The 9,665-nt window shown below is 48.3% G+C and overlaps 44 non-coding genes across 44 annotated transcripts; 34 read left to right on the plus strand and 10 right to left on the minus strand.

The window, feature by feature from the left end:
* Positions 1-78: 78 nt before the first annotated feature.
* Positions 79-151, minus strand: Trnav-cac (transfer RNA valine (anticodon CAC)). Its single transcript has one exon. It is a non-coding gene; the product is annotated as a tRNA-Val (tRNA).
* A 91-nt stretch (positions 152-242) lies between these two features.
* Trnav-aac (transfer RNA valine (anticodon AAC)) lies at positions 243-315 on the plus strand. The gene has a single exon. It is a non-coding gene; the product is annotated as a tRNA-Val (tRNA).
* A 40-nt stretch (positions 316-355) lies between these two features.
* Trnaq-cug (transfer RNA glutamine (anticodon CUG)) lies at positions 356-427 on the plus strand. Its single transcript has one exon. It is a non-coding gene; the product is annotated as a tRNA-Gln (tRNA).
* A 131-nt stretch (positions 428-558) lies between these two features.
* Positions 559-631, plus strand: Trnam-cau (transfer RNA methionine (anticodon CAU)). The gene has a single exon. It is a non-coding gene; the product is annotated as a tRNA-Met (tRNA).
* Positions 632-1,171: 540 nt separating this feature from the next.
* Trnam-cau (transfer RNA methionine (anticodon CAU)) lies at positions 1,172-1,244 on the plus strand. Its single transcript has one exon. It is a non-coding gene; the product is annotated as a tRNA-Met (tRNA).
* Positions 1,245-1,471: 227 nt separating this feature from the next.
* Positions 1,472-1,544, plus strand: Trnav-uac (transfer RNA valine (anticodon UAC)). The gene has a single exon. It is a non-coding gene; the product is annotated as a tRNA-Val (tRNA).
* A 243-nt stretch (positions 1,545-1,787) lies between these two features.
* On the plus strand, positions 1,788-1,860 carry Trnam-cau (transfer RNA methionine (anticodon CAU)). Its single transcript has one exon. It is a non-coding gene; the product is annotated as a tRNA-Met (tRNA).
* A 64-nt stretch (positions 1,861-1,924) lies between these two features.
* On the minus strand, positions 1,925-1,997 carry Trnav-cac (transfer RNA valine (anticodon CAC)). The gene has a single exon. It is a non-coding gene; the product is annotated as a tRNA-Val (tRNA).
* A 91-nt stretch (positions 1,998-2,088) lies between these two features.
* Trnav-aac (transfer RNA valine (anticodon AAC)) lies at positions 2,089-2,161 on the plus strand. Its single transcript has one exon. It is a non-coding gene; the product is annotated as a tRNA-Val (tRNA).
* Positions 2,162-2,201: 40 nt separating this feature from the next.
* On the plus strand, positions 2,202-2,273 carry Trnaq-cug (transfer RNA glutamine (anticodon CUG)). Its single transcript has one exon. It is a non-coding gene; the product is annotated as a tRNA-Gln (tRNA).
* Positions 2,274-2,404: 131 nt separating this feature from the next.
* Positions 2,405-2,477, plus strand: Trnam-cau (transfer RNA methionine (anticodon CAU)). The gene has a single exon. It is a non-coding gene; the product is annotated as a tRNA-Met (tRNA).
* A 227-nt stretch (positions 2,478-2,704) lies between these two features.
* On the plus strand, positions 2,705-2,777 carry Trnav-uac (transfer RNA valine (anticodon UAC)). The gene has a single exon. It is a non-coding gene; the product is annotated as a tRNA-Val (tRNA).
* A 243-nt stretch (positions 2,778-3,020) lies between these two features.
* Positions 3,021-3,093, plus strand: Trnam-cau (transfer RNA methionine (anticodon CAU)). The gene has a single exon. It is a non-coding gene; the product is annotated as a tRNA-Met (tRNA).
* A 228-nt stretch (positions 3,094-3,321) lies between these two features.
* Positions 3,322-3,394, plus strand: Trnav-aac (transfer RNA valine (anticodon AAC)). Its single transcript has one exon. It is a non-coding gene; the product is annotated as a tRNA-Val (tRNA).
* A 243-nt stretch (positions 3,395-3,637) lies between these two features.
* On the plus strand, positions 3,638-3,710 carry Trnam-cau (transfer RNA methionine (anticodon CAU)). The gene has a single exon. It is a non-coding gene; the product is annotated as a tRNA-Met (tRNA).
* A 64-nt stretch (positions 3,711-3,774) lies between these two features.
* On the minus strand, positions 3,775-3,847 carry Trnav-cac (transfer RNA valine (anticodon CAC)). The gene has a single exon. It is a non-coding gene; the product is annotated as a tRNA-Val (tRNA).
* Positions 3,848-3,938: 91 nt separating this feature from the next.
* On the plus strand, positions 3,939-4,011 carry Trnav-aac (transfer RNA valine (anticodon AAC)). Its single transcript has one exon. It is a non-coding gene; the product is annotated as a tRNA-Val (tRNA).
* Positions 4,012-4,391: 380 nt separating this feature from the next.
* Positions 4,392-4,464, minus strand: Trnav-cac (transfer RNA valine (anticodon CAC)). The gene has a single exon. It is a non-coding gene; the product is annotated as a tRNA-Val (tRNA).
* A 540-nt stretch (positions 4,465-5,004) lies between these two features.
* Trnav-cac (transfer RNA valine (anticodon CAC)) lies at positions 5,005-5,077 on the minus strand. The gene has a single exon. It is a non-coding gene; the product is annotated as a tRNA-Val (tRNA).
* A 91-nt stretch (positions 5,078-5,168) lies between these two features.
* Positions 5,169-5,241, plus strand: Trnav-aac (transfer RNA valine (anticodon AAC)). The gene has a single exon. It is a non-coding gene; the product is annotated as a tRNA-Val (tRNA).
* A 40-nt stretch (positions 5,242-5,281) lies between these two features.
* Positions 5,282-5,353, plus strand: Trnaq-cug (transfer RNA glutamine (anticodon CUG)). Its single transcript has one exon. It is a non-coding gene; the product is annotated as a tRNA-Gln (tRNA).
* Positions 5,354-5,483: 130 nt separating this feature from the next.
* On the plus strand, positions 5,484-5,556 carry Trnam-cau (transfer RNA methionine (anticodon CAU)). Its single transcript has one exon. It is a non-coding gene; the product is annotated as a tRNA-Met (tRNA).
* A 64-nt stretch (positions 5,557-5,620) lies between these two features.
* Trnav-cac (transfer RNA valine (anticodon CAC)) lies at positions 5,621-5,693 on the minus strand. The gene has a single exon. It is a non-coding gene; the product is annotated as a tRNA-Val (tRNA).
* A 91-nt stretch (positions 5,694-5,784) lies between these two features.
* Positions 5,785-5,857, plus strand: Trnav-aac (transfer RNA valine (anticodon AAC)). Its single transcript has one exon. It is a non-coding gene; the product is annotated as a tRNA-Val (tRNA).
* Positions 5,858-5,897: 40 nt separating this feature from the next.
* Trnaq-cug (transfer RNA glutamine (anticodon CUG)) lies at positions 5,898-5,969 on the plus strand. The gene has a single exon. It is a non-coding gene; the product is annotated as a tRNA-Gln (tRNA).
* Positions 5,970-6,100: 131 nt separating this feature from the next.
* Positions 6,101-6,173, plus strand: Trnam-cau (transfer RNA methionine (anticodon CAU)). Its single transcript has one exon. It is a non-coding gene; the product is annotated as a tRNA-Met (tRNA).
* A 64-nt stretch (positions 6,174-6,237) lies between these two features.
* Positions 6,238-6,310, minus strand: Trnav-cac (transfer RNA valine (anticodon CAC)). Its single transcript has one exon. It is a non-coding gene; the product is annotated as a tRNA-Val (tRNA).
* Positions 6,311-6,510: 200 nt separating this feature from the next.
* Trnaq-cug (transfer RNA glutamine (anticodon CUG)) lies at positions 6,511-6,582 on the plus strand. Its single transcript has one exon. It is a non-coding gene; the product is annotated as a tRNA-Gln (tRNA).
* A 131-nt stretch (positions 6,583-6,713) lies between these two features.
* Positions 6,714-6,786, plus strand: Trnam-cau (transfer RNA methionine (anticodon CAU)). Its single transcript has one exon. It is a non-coding gene; the product is annotated as a tRNA-Met (tRNA).
* A 64-nt stretch (positions 6,787-6,850) lies between these two features.
* Positions 6,851-6,923, minus strand: Trnav-cac (transfer RNA valine (anticodon CAC)). Its single transcript has one exon. It is a non-coding gene; the product is annotated as a tRNA-Val (tRNA).
* A 90-nt stretch (positions 6,924-7,013) lies between these two features.
* Positions 7,014-7,086, plus strand: Trnav-aac (transfer RNA valine (anticodon AAC)). Its single transcript has one exon. It is a non-coding gene; the product is annotated as a tRNA-Val (tRNA).
* A 243-nt stretch (positions 7,087-7,329) lies between these two features.
* Trnam-cau (transfer RNA methionine (anticodon CAU)) lies at positions 7,330-7,402 on the plus strand. Its single transcript has one exon. It is a non-coding gene; the product is annotated as a tRNA-Met (tRNA).
* A 64-nt stretch (positions 7,403-7,466) lies between these two features.
* On the minus strand, positions 7,467-7,539 carry Trnav-cac (transfer RNA valine (anticodon CAC)). Its single transcript has one exon. It is a non-coding gene; the product is annotated as a tRNA-Val (tRNA).
* A 91-nt stretch (positions 7,540-7,630) lies between these two features.
* On the plus strand, positions 7,631-7,703 carry Trnav-aac (transfer RNA valine (anticodon AAC)). The gene has a single exon. It is a non-coding gene; the product is annotated as a tRNA-Val (tRNA).
* A 40-nt stretch (positions 7,704-7,743) lies between these two features.
* Trnaq-cug (transfer RNA glutamine (anticodon CUG)) lies at positions 7,744-7,815 on the plus strand. Its single transcript has one exon. It is a non-coding gene; the product is annotated as a tRNA-Gln (tRNA).
* Positions 7,816-7,946: 131 nt separating this feature from the next.
* Trnam-cau (transfer RNA methionine (anticodon CAU)) lies at positions 7,947-8,019 on the plus strand. Its single transcript has one exon. It is a non-coding gene; the product is annotated as a tRNA-Met (tRNA).
* Positions 8,020-8,246: 227 nt separating this feature from the next.
* Positions 8,247-8,319, plus strand: Trnav-aac (transfer RNA valine (anticodon AAC)). Its single transcript has one exon. It is a non-coding gene; the product is annotated as a tRNA-Val (tRNA).
* A 243-nt stretch (positions 8,320-8,562) lies between these two features.
* Trnam-cau (transfer RNA methionine (anticodon CAU)) lies at positions 8,563-8,635 on the plus strand. Its single transcript has one exon. It is a non-coding gene; the product is annotated as a tRNA-Met (tRNA).
* Positions 8,636-8,863: 228 nt separating this feature from the next.
* On the plus strand, positions 8,864-8,936 carry Trnav-uac (transfer RNA valine (anticodon UAC)). The gene has a single exon. It is a non-coding gene; the product is annotated as a tRNA-Val (tRNA).
* A 40-nt stretch (positions 8,937-8,976) lies between these two features.
* On the plus strand, positions 8,977-9,048 carry Trnaq-cug (transfer RNA glutamine (anticodon CUG)). The gene has a single exon. It is a non-coding gene; the product is annotated as a tRNA-Gln (tRNA).
* Positions 9,049-9,179: 131 nt separating this feature from the next.
* On the plus strand, positions 9,180-9,252 carry Trnam-cau (transfer RNA methionine (anticodon CAU)). Its single transcript has one exon. It is a non-coding gene; the product is annotated as a tRNA-Met (tRNA).
* A 64-nt stretch (positions 9,253-9,316) lies between these two features.
* Positions 9,317-9,389, minus strand: Trnav-cac (transfer RNA valine (anticodon CAC)). Its single transcript has one exon. It is a non-coding gene; the product is annotated as a tRNA-Val (tRNA).
* A 91-nt stretch (positions 9,390-9,480) lies between these two features.
* On the plus strand, positions 9,481-9,553 carry Trnav-aac (transfer RNA valine (anticodon AAC)). The gene has a single exon. It is a non-coding gene; the product is annotated as a tRNA-Val (tRNA).
* A 40-nt stretch (positions 9,554-9,593) lies between these two features.
* On the plus strand, positions 9,594-9,665 carry Trnaq-cug (transfer RNA glutamine (anticodon CUG)). The gene has a single exon. It is a non-coding gene; the product is annotated as a tRNA-Gln (tRNA).

Here is a 9,665-nt window from a genome sequence, read left to right on the forward strand (position 1 = left end):
CCTCACACAGGGCAAGGCTTTTAAAAGCCGCAGTGAATCAAATGTTTGACGCCTATTACAAAACTAGCAACTCAACAATGATTCCGCCCGGGCTCGAACCGGGGACCTTGCGCGTGTGAAGCGCACGTGATAACCGCTACACTACGGAATCCAATGAATTTTGGAACCTATGACGAAGGAAAGCAATACAAGGCTAAAATAGCTAGAGAAAAAAGCAAAAACATGTCGTTTGTTAGTTGCCAGATTCCGTAGTGTAGTGGTTATCACGTGCGCTTAACACGCGCAAGGTCCCCTGTTCGAGCCCGGGCGGAATCATTGATGTTTCCGCGAAGCGAACCTCGGAAGAGCTTCTGTAGGTTCCATGGTGTAATGGTTAGCACTCAGGACTCTGAATCCTGCGATCCGAGTTCAAGTCTCGGTGGAACCTGTGCCGTTAGTTGTGCCTCGGAAGCACCTATTGGGCGTTTGGAAGCAACGGCACTTGAAATATTTTAGTCATTTGCAAGAAGACATTGTAATAACAACGTTCTTCTGAAATGCACCGGATTAGGGCACAGTGCCTTGTTAGCGCAGTAGGCAGCGCGTCAGTCTCATAATCTGAAGGTCGTGAGTTCGATCCTCACACAGGGCAAGGCTTTTAAAAGCCACAGTGAATCAAATGTTTGACGCCTATTACAAAACTAGCAACTCAACAATGATTCCGCCCGGGCTCGAATCGGGGACTTTGCGCGTGTGAAGTGCACGTGATAACCGCTATACTACGGAATCCAATGAATTTTGGAACCTATGACGAAGGAAAGAAATACAAGGCTAAAATAGCTAGAGAAAAAAGCAAAAACATGTCGCTTGTTAGTTGCCAGATTCCGTAGTGTAGTGGCACGTGCGCTTTACACGCGCAAGGTCCCCGGTTCGAGCCCGGGCGGAATCATTGATGTTTCCGCGAAGCGAACCTCGGAAGAGCCTCTGTAGGTTCCATGGTGTAATGGTTAGCACTCAGGACTCTGAATCCTGCGATCCGAGTGCAAGTCCCGGTGGAACCTGTGCCGTTATTTGTGCCTCGGAAGCACCTATTGGGCGTTTGGAAGCAACGGCACTTGAAATATTTTAGTAATTTGCAAGAAGACATTGTAATAACAACGTTCTTCTGAAATGCATCGGATTAGGGCACAGTGCCTTGTTAGCGCAGTAGGCAGCGCGTCAGTCTCATAATCTGAAGGTCGTGAGTTCGATCCTCACACAGGGCAAGGCTTTTAAAAGCCGCAGTGAATCAAATGTTTGACGCCTATTACAAAACTAGCAACTCAACAATGATCCCACCCGGGCTCGAGCCGGGGACCTTGCGCGTGTGAAGCGCACGTGATAACCGCTACACTACGGAATCCAATGAATTTTGGAACCTATGACGAAGGAAAGCAATACAAGGCTAAAATAGCTAGAGAAAAAGCAAAAGCATGTCGCTTGTTAGTTGCCATATTCCGTAGTGTAGTGGTTATCACGTGCGCTTTACACGCGCAAGGTCCCCGGTTCGAGCCCGGGCGGAATCATTGACGTTTCCGCGAAGCGAACCTCGGAAGAGCCTCTGTAGGTTCCATGGTGTAATGGTTAGAACTCAGGACTCTGAATCCTGCGATCCGAGTTCAAGTCTCGGTGGAACCTGTGCCGTTATTTGTGCTTTGGAAGCACCTATGGGGCGTTTGGAAGCAACGGCACTTCAAATATTTTAGTCATTTGCCAGAAGACATTGTAATAACAACGTTCTTCTGAAATGCATCGATTTAGGGCTCAGTGCCTTGTTAGCGCAGTAGGCAGCGCGTCAGTCTCATAATCTGAAGGTCGTGAGTTCGATCCTCACACAGGGCAAGGCTTTTAAAGGCCGCAGTGAATCAAATGTTTGACGCCTATTACGAAACTAGCAACTCAACAATGATTCCGCCCGGGCTCGAACCGGGGACCTTGCGCGTGTGAAGCGCACGTGATTACCGCTACACTACGGAATCCAATAATTTTTGGAATCTATGACGAAGGAAAGCAATACAAGGCTAAAATAGCTAGAGAAAAAAGCAAAAACATGTCGCTTGTTAGTTGCCAGATTCCGTAGTGTAGTGGTTATCACGTGCGCTTAACACGCGCAAGGTCCCCGGTTCGAGCCCGGGCGGAATCATTGATGTTTCCGCGAAGCGAACCTCGGAAGAGCTTCTGTAGGTTCCATGGTGTAATGGTTAGCACTCAGGACTCTGAATCCTGCGATCCGAGTTCAAGTCTCGGTGGAACCTGTGCCGTTAGTTGTGCCTCGGAAGCACCTATTGGGCGTTTGGAAGCAACGGCACTTAAAATATTTTAGTCATTTGCAAGAAGACATTGTAATAACAACTTTCTTCTGAAATGCATCGGATTAGGGCACAGTGCCTTGTTAGCGCAGTAGGCAGCGCGTCAGTCTCATAATCTGAAGGTCGTGAGTTCGATCCTCACACAGGGCAAGGCTTTTAAAAGCCACAGTGAATCAAATGTTTGACGCCTATTACAAAACTAGCAACTCAACAATGATTGCGCCCGGGCTCGAACCGGGGACCTTGCGCGTGTGAAGCGCACGTGATAACCGCTACACTACGGAATCTAATGATTTTTGGAACCTATGACGAAGGAAAGCAATACAAGGCTAAAATAGCTAGAGAAAAAGCAAAAGCATGTCGCTTGTTAGTTGCCAGACTCCGTAGTGTAGTGGTTATCACGTGCGCTTTACACGCGCAAGGTCCCCGGTTCGAGCCCGGGCGGAATCATTGACGTTTCCGCGAAGCGAACCTCGGAAGAGCCTTTGTAGGTTCCATGGTGTAATGGTTAGAACACAGGACTCTGAATCCTGCGATCCGAGTTCAAGTCTCGGTGGAACCTGTGCCGTTATTTGTGCTTTGGAAGCACCTATGGGGCGTTTGGAAGCAACGGCACTTCAAATATTTTAGTCATTTGCCAGAAGACATTGTAATAACAACGTTCTTCTGAAATGCATCGGATTAGGGCTCAGTGCCTTGTTAGCGCAGTAGGCAGCGCGTCAGTCTCATAATCTGAAGGTCGTGAGTTCGATCCTCACACAGGGCAAGGCTTTTAAAAGCCGCAGTGAATCAAATGTTTGACGCCTATTACGAAACTAGCAACTCAACAATGATTCCGCCCGGGCTCGAACCGGGGACCTTGCGCGTGTGAAGCGCACGTGATTACCGCTACAATACGGAATCCAATGATTTTTGGAACCTATGACGAAGGAAAGCAATACAAGGCTAAAATAGCTAGAGAAAAAAGCAAAAACATGTCGCTTGTTAGTTGCCAGATTCCGTAGTGTAGTGGTTATCACGTGCGCTTAACACGCGCAAGGTCCCCGGTTCGAGCCCGGGCGGAATCATTGATGTTTCCGCGAAGCGAACCTCGGAAGAGCTTCTGTAGGTTCCATGGTGTAATGGTTAGCACTCAGGACTCTGAATCCTGCGATCCGAGTTCAAGTCTCGGTGAAACCTGTGCCGTTAGTTGTGCCTCGGAAGCACCTATTGGGCGTTTGGAAGCAACGGCACTTGAAATATTTTAGTCATTTGCAAGAAGACATTGTAATAACAACGTTCTTCTGAAATGCATCGGATTAGGGCACAGTGCCTTGTTAGCGCAGTAGGCAGCGCGTCAGTCTCATAATCTGAAGGTCGTGAGTTCGATCCTCACACAGGGCAAGGCTTTTAAAAGCCACAGTGAATCAATTGTTTGACGCCTATTACAAAACTAGCAACTCAACAATGATTCCGCCTGGGCTCGAACCGGGGACCTTGCGCGTGTGAAGCGCACGTGATAACCGCTACACTACGGAATCCAATGAATTTTGGAACCTATGACGAAGGAAAGAAATACAAGGCTAAAATAGCTAGAGAAAAAAGCAAAAACATGTCGCTTGTTAGTTGCCAGATTCCGTAGTGTAGTGGTTATCACGTGCGCTTAACACGCGCAAGGTCCCCGGTTCGAGCCCGGGCGGAATCATTGATGTTTCCGCGAAGCGAACCTCGGAAGAGCCTCTGTAGGTTCCATGGTCTAATTGTTAGCACTCACGACTCTGAATCCTGCGATCCGAGTTCAAGTCTCGGTGGAACCTGTGCCGTTAGTTGTGCCTCGGAAGCACCTATTGGGCGTTTGGAAGCAACGGCACTTCAAATATTTTAGTCATTTGCAAGAAGACATTGTAATAACAACGTTCTTCTGAAATGCATCGGATTAGGGCACAGTGCCTTGTTAGCGCAGTAGGCAGCGCGTCAGTCTCATAATCTGAACGTCGTGAGTTCGATCCTCACACAGGGCAAGGCTTTTAAAAGCCGCAGTGAATCAAATGTTTGACGCCTATTACAAAACTAGCAACTCAACAATGATTTCGCCCGGGCTCGAACCGGGGACCTTGCGCGTGTGAAGCGCACGTGATAACCGCTACACTACGGAATCCAATGAATTTTGGAACCTATGACGAAGGAAAGCAATACAAGGCTAAAATAGCTAGAGAAAAAAGCAAAAACATGTCACTTGTTAGTTGCCAGATTCCGTAGTGTAGTGGCACGTGCGCTTTACACGCGCAAGGTCCCCGGTTCGAGCCCGGGCGGAATCATTGATGTTTCCGCGAAGCGAACCTCGGAAGAGCCTCTGTAGGTTCCATGGTGTAATGGTTAGCACTCAGGACTCTGAATCCTGCGATCCGAGTTCAAGTCTCGGTGGAACATGTGCCGTTAGTTGTGCCTCGGAAGCACCTATTGGGCGTTTGGAAGCAACGGCACTTGAAATATTTTAGTCATTTGCAAGAAGACATTGTAATAACAACGTTCTTCTGAAATGCATCGGATTAGGGCACATTGCCTTGTTAGCGCAGTAGGCAGCGCGTCAGTCTCATAATCTGAAGGTCGTGAGTTTGATCCTCACACAGGGCAAGGCTTTTAAAAGCCGCAGTGAATCAAATGTTTGACGCCTATTACAAAACTAGCAACTCAACAATGATTCCGCCCGGGCTCGAACCGGGGACCTTGCGCGTGTGAAGCGCACGTGATAACCGCTTCACTACGGAATCCAATGAATTTTGAAACCTATGACAAAGGAAAGCAATACAAGGCTAAAATAGCTAGAGAAAAAAGCAAAAACATGTCGCTTGTTAGTTACCAGATTCCGTAGTGTAGTTGTTATCACGTGCGCTTAACACGCGCAAGGTCCCCGGTTCGAGTCCGGGCGGAATCATTGATGTTTCCGCGAAGCGAACCTCGGAAGAGCCTCTGTAGGTTCCATGGTGTAATGGTTAGCACTCAGGACTCTGAATCCTGCGATCCGAGTTCAAGTCTCGGTGGAACCTGTGCCGTTAGTTGTGCCTCGGAAGCACCTATTGGGCGTTTGGAAGCAACGGCCTTTCAAATATTTTAGTCATTTGCAAGAAGACATTGTAATAACAACTTCTTCTGAAATGCATCGGATTAGGGCACAGTGCCTTGTTAGCGCAGTAGGCAGCGCGTCAGTCTCATAATCTGAAGGTCGTGAGTTCGATCCTCACACAGGGCAAGGCTTTTAAAAGCCGCAGTGAATCAAATGTTTGACACCTATTACAAAACTAGCAACTTAACAATGATTCCGCCCGGGCTCGAACCGGGGACCTTGCGCGTGTGAAGCGCACGTGATAACCGCTACACTACGGAATCCAATGAATTTTGGAACCTATGACGGAGGAAAGAAATACAAGGCTGAAATAGCTAGAGAAAAAAGCAAAAACATGTCGCTTGTTAGTTGCCAGATTCCGTAGTGTAGTGGTTATCACGTGCGCTTAACACGCGCAAGGTCTCCGGTTCGAGCCCGGGTGGAATCATTGATGTTTCCGCGAAGCGAACCTCGGAAGAGCCTCTGTAGGTTCCATGGTGTAATGGTTAGCACTCAGGACTCTGAATCCTGCGATCCGAGTTCAAGTCTCGGTGGAACCTGTGCCGTTAGTTGTGCCTCGGAAGCACCTATTGGGCGTTTGGAAGCAACGGCACTTCAAATATTTTAGTCATTTGCAAGAAGACATTGTAATAACAACGTTCTTCTGAAATGCATCGGATTAGGGCACAGTGCCTTGTTAGCGCAGTAGGCAGCGCGTCAGTCTCATAATCTGAAGGTCGTGAGTTCGATCCTCACACAGGGCAAGGCTTTTAAAAGCCGCAGTGAATCAAATGTTTGACGCCTATTACAAAACTAGCAACTCAACAATGATTTCGCCCGGGCTCGAACCGGGGACCTTGCGCGTGTGAAGCGCACGTGATAACCGCTACACTACGGAATCCAATGAATTTTGGAACCTATGACGAAGGAAAGCAATACAAGGCTAAAATAGCTAGAGAAAAAAGCAAAGACATGTCGCTTGTTAGTTGCCAGATTCCGTAGTGTAGTGGCACGTGCGCTTTACACGCGCAAGGTCCCCGGTTCGAGCCCGGGCGGAATCATTGATGTTTCCGCGAAGCGAACCTCGGAAGACCCTCTGTAGGTTCCATGGTGTAATGGTTAGCACTCAGGACTCTGAATCCTGCGATCCGAGTTCAAGTCTCGGTGGAACCTGTGCCGTTATTTGTGCCTCGGAAGCACCTATTGGGCGTTTGGAAGCAACGGCACTTCAAATATTTTAGTCATTTGCAAGAAGACATTGTAATAAAAACGTTCTTCGGAAATGCATCGGATTAGGGCACAGTGCCTTGTTAGCGCAGTAGGCAGCGCGTCAGTCTCATAATCTGAAGGTCGTGAGTTCGATCCTCACACAGGGCAAGGCTTTTAAAAGCCGCAGTGAATCAAATGTTTGACGCCTATTACAAAACTAGCAACTCAACAATGATTTCGCCCGGGCTCGAACCGGGGACCTTGCGCGTGTGAAGCGCACGTGATAACCGCTACACTACGGAATCCAATGAATTTTGGAACCTATGACGAAGGAAAGCAATACAAGGCTAAAATAGCTAGAGAAAAAGCAAAAACATGTCGCTTGTTAGTTGCCAGATTCCGTAGTGTAGTGGTTATCACGTGCGCTTAACACGCGCAAGGTCCCCGGTTCGAGCCCGGGCGGAATCATTGATGTTTCCGCGAAGCGAACCTCGGAAGAGCTTCTGTAGGTTCCATGGTGTAATGGTTAGCACTCAGGACTCTGAATCCTGCGATCCGAGTTCAAGTCTCGATGGAACCTGTGCCGTTAGTTGTGCCTCGGAAGCACCTATTGGGCGTTTGGAAGCAACGGCACTTCAAATATTTTAGTCATTTGCAAGAAGACATTGTAATAAAAACGTTCTTCTGAAATGCATCGGATTAGGGCACAGTGCCTTGTTAGCGCAGTAGGCAGCGCGTCAGTCTCATAATCTGAAGGTCGTGAGTTCGATCCTCACACAGGGCAAGGCTTTTAAAAGCCGCAGTGAATCAAATGTTTGACGCCTATTACAAAACTAGCAACTCAACAATGATTCCGCCCGGGCTCGAACCGGGGACCTTGCGCGTGTGAAGCGCACGTGATAACCGCTACACTACGGAATCCAATGAATTTTGGAACCTATGTCGAAGGAAAGAAATACAAGGCTAAAATAGCTAGAGAAAAAAGCAAAAACATGTCGCTTGTTAGTTGCCAGGTTCCGTAGTGTAGTGGTTATCACGTGCGCTTAACACGCGCAAGGTCCCCGGTTCGTGCCCGGGCGGAATCATTGATGTTTCCGCGAAGCGAACCTCGGAAGAGCCTCTGTAGGTTCCATGGTGTAATGGTTAGCACTCAGGACTCTGAATCCTGCGATCCGAGTTCAAGTCTCGGTGGAACCTGTGCCGTTAGTTGTGCCTCGGAAGCACCTATTGGGCGTTTGGAAGCAACGGCACTTCACATATTTTAGTCATTTGCAAGAAGACATTGTAATAACAACGTTCTTCTGAAATGCATCGGATTAGGGCACAGTGCCTTGTTAGCGCAGTAGGCAGCGCGTCAGTCTCATAATCTGAAGGTCGTGAGTTCGATCCTCACACAGGGCAAGGCTTTTAAAAGCCGCAGTGAATCAAATGTTTGACGCCTATTACAAAACTAGCAACTCAACAATGATTTCGCCCGGGCTCGAACCGGGGACCTTGCGCGTGTGAAGCGCACGTGATAACCGCTACACTACGGAATCCAATGAATTTTGGAACCTATGACGAAGGAAAGCAATACAAGGCTAAAATAGCTAGAGAAAAAGCAAAAACATGTCGCTTGTTAGTTGCCAGATTCCGTAGTGTAGTGGTTATCACGTGCGCTTAACACGCGCAAGGTCCCCGGTTCGAGCCCGGGCGGAATCATTGATGTTTCCGCGAAGCGAACCTCGGAAGAGCTTCTGTAGGTTCCATGGTGTAATGGTTAGCACTCAGGACTCTGAATCCTGCGATCCGAGTTCAAGTCTCGATGGAACCTGTGCCGTTAGTTGTGCCTCGGAAGCACCTATTGGGCGTTTGGAAGCAACGGCACTTCAAATATTTTAGTCATTTGCAAGAAGACATTGTAATAAAAACGTTCTTCGGAAATGCATCGGATTAGGGCACAGTGCCTTGTTAGCGCAGTAGGCAGCGCGTCAGTCTCATAATCTGAAGGTCGTGAGTTCGATCCTCACACAGGGCAAGGCTTTTAAAAGCCGCAGTGAATCAAATGTTTGACGCCTTTTACAAAACTAGCAACTCAACAATGATTTCGCCCGGGCTCGAACCGGGGACCTTGCGCGTGTGAAGCGCACGTGATAACCGCTACACTACGGAATCCAATGAATTTTGGAACCTATGACGAAGGAAAGCAATACAAGGCTAAAATAGCTAGAGAAAAAAGCAAAAACATGTCGCTTGTTAGTTGCCAGATTCCGTAGTGTAGTGGTTATCACGTGCGCTTTACACGCGCAAGGTCCCCGGTTCGAGCCCGGGCGGAAACATTGATGTTTCCGCGAAGCGAACCTCGGAAGAGCCTCTGTAGGTTCCATGGTGTAATGGTTAGCACTCAGGACTCTGAATCCTGCGATCCGAGTTCAAGTCTCGGTGGAACCTGTGCCGTTAGTTGTGCCTCGGAAGCCCCTATTGGGCGTTTGGAAGCAACGGCACTTCAAATATTTTAGTCATTTGCAAGAAGACATTGTAATAACAACGTTCTTCTGAAATGCATCGGATTAGGGCACAGTGCCTTGTTAGCGCAGTAGGCAGCGCGTCAGTCTCATAATCTGAAGGTCGTGAGTTCGATCCTCACACAGGGCAAGGCTTTTAAAAGCCGCAGTGAATCAAATGTTTGACGCCAATTACAAAACTAGCAACTTAACAATGATTCCGCCCGGGCTCGAACCGGGGACCTTGCGCGTGTGAAGCGCACGTGATAACCGCTACACTACGGAATCCAATGAATTTTGGAACCTATGACAAAGGAAAGCAATACAAGGCTAAAATAGCTAGAGAAAAAAGCAAAAACATGTCGCTTGTTAGTTGCCAGATTCCGTAGTGTAGTTGTTATCACGTGCGCTTAACACGCGCAAGGTCCCCGGTTCGATCCCGGGCGGAATCATTGATGTTTCCGCGAAGCGAACCTCGGAAGAGCCTCTGTAGGTTCCATGGTGTAATGGTTAGCACTCAGGACTCTGAATCCTGCGATCCGAGTTCAAGTCTCGGTGGAACCT

The sequence above is a fragment of the Hydractinia symbiolongicarpus genome, chromosome 7, assembly GCF_029227915.1.
Source record: "Hydractinia symbiolongicarpus strain clone_291-10 chromosome 7, HSymV2.1, whole genome shotgun sequence".
NCBI lineage: Eukaryota > Metazoa > Cnidaria > Hydrozoa > Anthoathecata > Hydractiniidae > Hydractinia > Hydractinia symbiolongicarpus.